Source organism: Microcaecilia unicolor, chromosome 1, assembly GCF_901765095.1.
Source record: "Microcaecilia unicolor chromosome 1, aMicUni1.1, whole genome shotgun sequence".
In the NCBI taxonomy this organism is placed as follows: Eukaryota; Metazoa; Chordata; class Amphibia; order Gymnophiona; family Siphonopidae; genus Microcaecilia; species Microcaecilia unicolor.
This window is the reverse complement of record NC_044031.1, coordinates 665,615,821-665,621,868: the sequence shown is the minus strand read 5'-3', so window position 1 is coordinate 665,621,868 and position 6,048 is coordinate 665,615,821. Positions and strand designations below refer to the sequence as shown.

The following is a 6,048-nucleotide window of genomic DNA, read 5'->3' as shown; positions in this document are numbered from 1 at the left end:
GAAGCTCTTTAAATCTATTTGCAATCAATTAGTGGACTGCACAATGTGTTGAGTGAATATAATACGGAGAGAGGGCAGACAGCTGCACAGAAGGCAGTGCATTCCGACTACTAGAGAAGCGATAAATATTGCATTGGGTTTTGTGGGGGTCCCTGTAGCTTTAACACACTAAAGAATAGGCTGGAGGAGGGAGAGGCTGCACGCTCCCTGAGCCACTGAAAAGCATCACCCGCTCCAATCCTGCAGCCAAGGAGGGGGGAAAAAAGCAGCATCGGAAGACGCCGGGACCTTCAGTGCTGGAGTCAAATTCAAAATGTGCCGTCAGATGCTCCCCGCAACGTGTGTGTCTGGCACTGATATGTATCCCACTCACTGAGGGGCTCCAGACCTTGCAACTATTTTTCTGGAGCTGAGCCTGGCTTTCTGCAACTTGGGGATTCGCTTCTGCAATCGTTCCTCTCCCAAAATAAAAGTTCCAAGAGGTAAGGGGGCAAATGGGGAACTTCACCTGAATTTACCTCACCGTGATATCTGCATCGTGTATGTTGTGTTCTTACGGCGAGGATAACGTGTTAGGATGGTGATGTGTCAGCTGAAAAGAAAGGGAACAATAAGATATTAATGGAAACTAAATAAACTACTAATATATGATTTTGTACCCTTTAGCCTCTGCTCTCCATTGAAATAAACTGGACCTCAAAGGTTTCATACACGCACACACTATCATGTTATAGAAAGGCAGATATATTTGCACGTTTATATAAATGTATCTGTCAAAATAGATAGATAGATAGATAGATCGTTGAATATGTGTGTGCAGTATATACAATAGGTCCATCTTTCTACCTATATATATATACACACACACGCATTCAGAGATAATTTTGCCCGTGATGCCGTTAGTTTCAGGAGGAACAACTAGAGGCTCAGTTTATGAGTGCTGAAGTGATAAAGCAGTGCGTGTCTAACCTTTAGTGTGTTCCTTTCTGCTAAGCTTGTAGAATAAATGACCTGTGGATGAGTTTAGGTGGGGGGTGAGGGGGGTTGCATAGAGCTGATACCCCTGATTTGGAACTTTTTAGTTAGACTTTCTATGCCTGTTCGCTCTGCTGAAATGACCGGACTTTGCCTGTTTTCCGGGAATGGGAAATACAATTCCTTTTCTGCGCTGTGTTTACATCCACAGGACTTTCTGCCCTTCTTTGGCAAAACCATCCCAATAGCACGCCTATATTATAGAGAGAATGTTAATGACATTTGTTACAATTCATAATCTTTATTTAATGTGCTTTTAGTTATTGTTTTAGGGAAATTAAGTCAAAGATGGACAGGAAGAAAGGTAAGAGTGTTTTCTAACCTTGCTTACCGAGTCTTTATAGGTATGAATTAAAAAGGCAGAAAAGAGAGAAAAACAATGACTATGGATAAAAGAAGAAAAAATATTGTCTTTTATGCTTTCTAATTTATGAAGCGCATAATCTCTGTCTGCATTATCTAGGTTTTGAAAATTGGGTGAGGGAAAAGGCTATAAAGAGATTCTGTCAGGAAGCAGGGTGATTCATTCCTTTTAAAAGCAAGCCACAAAGCTGCTGGTTTTAAAGTTCTCCACTTTCAGTGCTGTCTGCTCAGAATTTTCGCTGAACGATGCATTTTGCTTCTAAGAATGCCTTTGAATTGAAGTTGCATCCTCTATATTAAATGTAGATTTGTGGGCTAACAATATGGATTCATGATATTCCATTCACCTTAAATTTGCTTACTTTTTGTATGTAAAACGAGACACGGGTTAGTCATATTTTTAATTAGTGTATGTGTTTAAATCTTTTTGTACAGCGCATTTGGTAGTAGGTATTTTAAAAATGAGATTGCAGTTTATAAATTTGCAACTAAATAAATAAACATATTGTGTAAGCTTGTAGACTAAATGACACAGGGATGATTTAATGTGCAATAAGAGTTCAGGTGTGTGTATGTCTTTTTGGTTAGATTTTCTATGCCTGCCCCCCACCCCCACCCCGCTGAAATTACTATTTAAAAAAGCACACATATTAAAGGGGGAATTTTAATGACATTTGTCAAATTCATAATCTTTATTTAATGGACTTTTAGTTATTGTTTTAGGGAACAAACATGAAAAGGAAGACAGTGAAGGGCGTTTTCTAGCCTTGCCTACGAGTCTTTATAGGTATTAATTACAAGACAGAAAAGAAAGAAAACAATGAATATGGCTAAAAGAAGAAAATATTCCCTTCTTACTTTTCTTAATAATTTAAGAAAAGCATAAACTTTGTCTGCATTATCAAGGTTCTTGATTTTAGGTTTGAAAATTGGGTGAGGGAGGAGGCTAAAGAGAGGCAGATTCTGTTAGGAAGTAGGGTGATTCATGCCTTTTAAAAAGCGGGTACCACAAATGTCTGAACTGGTTTTGTAGTTCTCATCTTTCAGTGCTCTCTGCTCAGAATTTTCGTTCACCAATGTATTTTGCTTCTAAGGATGCATTTGAATTAAAATTGCAATATTGAATGTAGATTTGTGTGCTGGCAATATGGATTCACTATATTTAATTCACTTTAAATTTGCTTAATTTTCGTATGTAAAACAAAGTACTGGTGTTAGTCATATTTTAATTATTGTATGCATTTAAATCTTTTGTACAGCATATTAGGTAACAGGTATTCTTTAACTGAGATTATGAGTTATAAATTTGCAACTAAATAAATAAATAAACTGTATTTTTGGGGCATGTCCCTCTTTGTTAGTGGTGGACATCAGGGAAAGGCTTCATCATTTAAGACTTGGACAACCAGATCAAATCAAATATGGAAGAAGTGGCTTCTACTCTTGGATTTTGTGACTTTTGAATTTCTCCATTATTTCCCATTTTTAGACATTTTTACATTTCTTTCTTTGTGTTTTTTCACATTCCATCAATTCCACTATCTCCATATTCCCACCTATGTTCCTTGTAGTTTTTTTCTAACAACATTTGCTGGAAGAAGTAGATCAACCGTTAGTCTGAAGATTATTACTATTTGATAATCCCAAAGTAATTCTTTCCGAAAGGGAACACTTTCCTAATTTCAACAGTTCTAATAATTTTTTGTAATACATTTCAATAAAAAGCTATTGTTAATAATTTGATTACCTACATTGTTTATAATTTTACAAAGGAGATGGAGATATGGAAACTTGCCATTATTAATATTTAACTATTACTAATTCATAATTGACCCCTACATTTTAGACTAATAAATTCTTGTACCCTAAACTAACTCTTCTCCCTTCATTTTTCTATAGGATACAGGATGGAACAGCTTTTCTTTATATGCCTTGCAGCGATTTTAGGGACTGTCCATGGTTGTCCTTCTCCTTGTGCCTGTGTGGACAAATTTAACCAACAATTTGTGGACCTGCGCCTATAAAGATCTCCAGGAGGTACCTTCTGGGTTTCCCTCTAATGTAACTACACTTAGCCTTTCGGCCAACAAAATCACCTCTCTGAAAAGAGCTACTTTAAGAGGTCACCCAGGTATCTTCCTGTGGCTTGGTCGCAATGCAATCAATGCCATCGAGAAAGGAACCTTTGCTATTCTGGTACAGTTGAAAAACTTGGATATTAGTCACAACCAAATTGTAGACTTTCCCTGGGAAGATCTCCATAGCCTTAGCGCCCTACAGCTCCTAAAAATGAACAACAACCACATGGTGAACCTTCCAGGGGATGCCTTTCACAGCCTGAAAGACCTGAGATCCCTGAGAATTAATAACAACTTATTCACCACCATTTTAGAAGGTACTTTTGATTCACTGGGTTCTTTGTCTCATCTGCAGATCTCTTACAATCCATTTAATTGTACTTGTAACATAATGTGGTTGAAAAAACTGGACTGAGAATACCCTGATCGCAATTCCCGAGAAAGAACACATTGTCTGTTCTAGCCCTGGAAAATCTCAAAGGTATACCACTAGGGAAACTCTCTCAGTTTGCAGTGTAGAGCTCCATCAGTTCATCTAACCTACCATCCCAACTTAGACAATACTGAACTATATGATGGGTTTACACTGATGTTAAACTGCAATGCCACAGGAAGCCCTCAACCATCCATCAAGTGGTTAATCCAGACCTCGGGTAAAATGATTGAGCTCAGTGAGTCCAGAGTGGAAAAAGAAAGGAATGACTTACCCAGTGAATCTGCAAAAAAGAATAAAGAACGCATTCATATTTTTAAAAACGGGACACTGGTCATCCCCCATTTGAGTAAACGAGAAGAAGGGACTTACACATGTGTGGCTACCAATGAGTTGGGAAGTAACCAGACATCTGTGAACGTAGCTGTGGCAGGTTCACAGAAATATTCTGGGAATCCCATCGAAGATTCCATCGCCAGTAAACCACAGCCCAGTGACAAAAATCCTGGGTTGAAAATGTCTAACAACAACATAATCAACTTTCCTAAATCTGAAGGGAAATTGAAGATAATTCCACCAACCCAACGAACTTATGCACCTGTAGGGTCAGAAAAGAATAGGGAAGGGAGCCCTTCCCAGCTGCCACCTTTCAAGAAAAAATGTGGTCCAAATGAAGGCACACAATATGTCTCCAATCATGGTTTTAATCTAAGCTCAGATTGAAAGAGCACATTTTTGATATGGGGTGTGATAGCATTAGAGGTGTCAGAAAGAGATGCTAAAGTGCAGTTAACTCCCTTCTACACTAAATCAGACAAACCTCACCTCAGAACACTGTACCTTTGTGAAGATACTGGAAAAAGGACATTCTGTGGTCGACTGGTCCATGATTGAGGAAGGCACAAATTCGTACTGGTTTCGAGACCTTGAAACCTGGTATGAATTACTCAGTGTGCCTTACTTACCCGGGAGAAGATTGCCATGTGCAAGTAGTATTTAGGACCAAAAAGGAAATACCATCATTAATCATTATCATTGTGGTTAGCATTTCTTACTGGGACTGGCTACCATCCCGCTCTTGGGGGCCACATGTTGCCACCTACTATCAAAATATCAGGGGAAAACCTATAAATTGATCATGAAAACCCAGAATCCAGAGTCAAATGGAGAAGCATATGGCTGCCGACTTTGACCCCAGAGCCTCTTATCTTGAGTCTGAGAAGAATTATAATACCAGTGAATTGGGAGAAGTGGAAATGAAGAAGAAGTTGAAGGGGAAGGGGAGGGGAGGGGAATGGGAGAGAGAAAGCGGAAGGGAAGGGAGCACTGTAGCTGAATCCATCCCTGAATCTCAATCGAAGACAATCAGGAGGAGTTTGAGGTGGGATCAGAGTACAGTGACAGACTCCCCTTGGGGAGCTGAAGCTGTAACTATCTCACAAGAAATCAATGGTAACTATAAAGAGCCAGCTCATTGACCGTCTCTGATACAAATGTTCTCTTTCCAAAACTAATATGTCAATTGTGAAAAAAATAAAAGATAGGAAGATCTGGGAAATTCTTGATTGTTCATTTCACCTTACATTATCCCAATTGGTGCTATAATTCAATTTCAGCAAATCATTTATCACACCCCCAAACTGATAGCTGTACTTTGATTTTTGTAGTTAAATGATTGAATAAGGGAAAGGGAAACTACATTCAAAGTGGTTTACGTGGTATATACAGCTACTTATTTGTACCTGGGGCAATGGAGGGTAAGTGACTTGCCCAGTCAGAAAAAGGTGCAGCTACAATGGGAATCAAATCCAGGTCCCCAGGATCAAAGTGCACTATACTAACCACTGGGCCACTCCTCAACAAACAAATTAGTCAGAAATGGTCTCTGGTTAGAGGAAATTATTTCTATGAATGTCAATGGACTTGTTGTGGGAAGAACAAAAGCATGCAATGGTGAGATGCTTTGAAACCATAGCATCTTTTCCATATCGAGTCCAAGATTGCTGTTAAGAGAACATTTATGCCTCTCTTCAGGAGGTTGATATGCTGGACGGCTCCCTATCGTTTCCCTTGATCAAGGTCTACAAGAACAGACTTGAAAATTCTGGGAAGGAAATTAATTAAAAAGCGGGAAACCAA

The 6,048-nt window shown here is 38.9% G+C and overlaps 1 pseudogene; it reads left to right on the top strand.

Annotated features, from left to right (window-relative positions):
* The first annotated feature begins 420 nt into the window (after positions 1-420).
* Positions 421-5,493, top strand: LOC115460589 (annotated as a pseudogene).
* Positions 5,494-6,048: the final 555 nt, after the last annotated feature.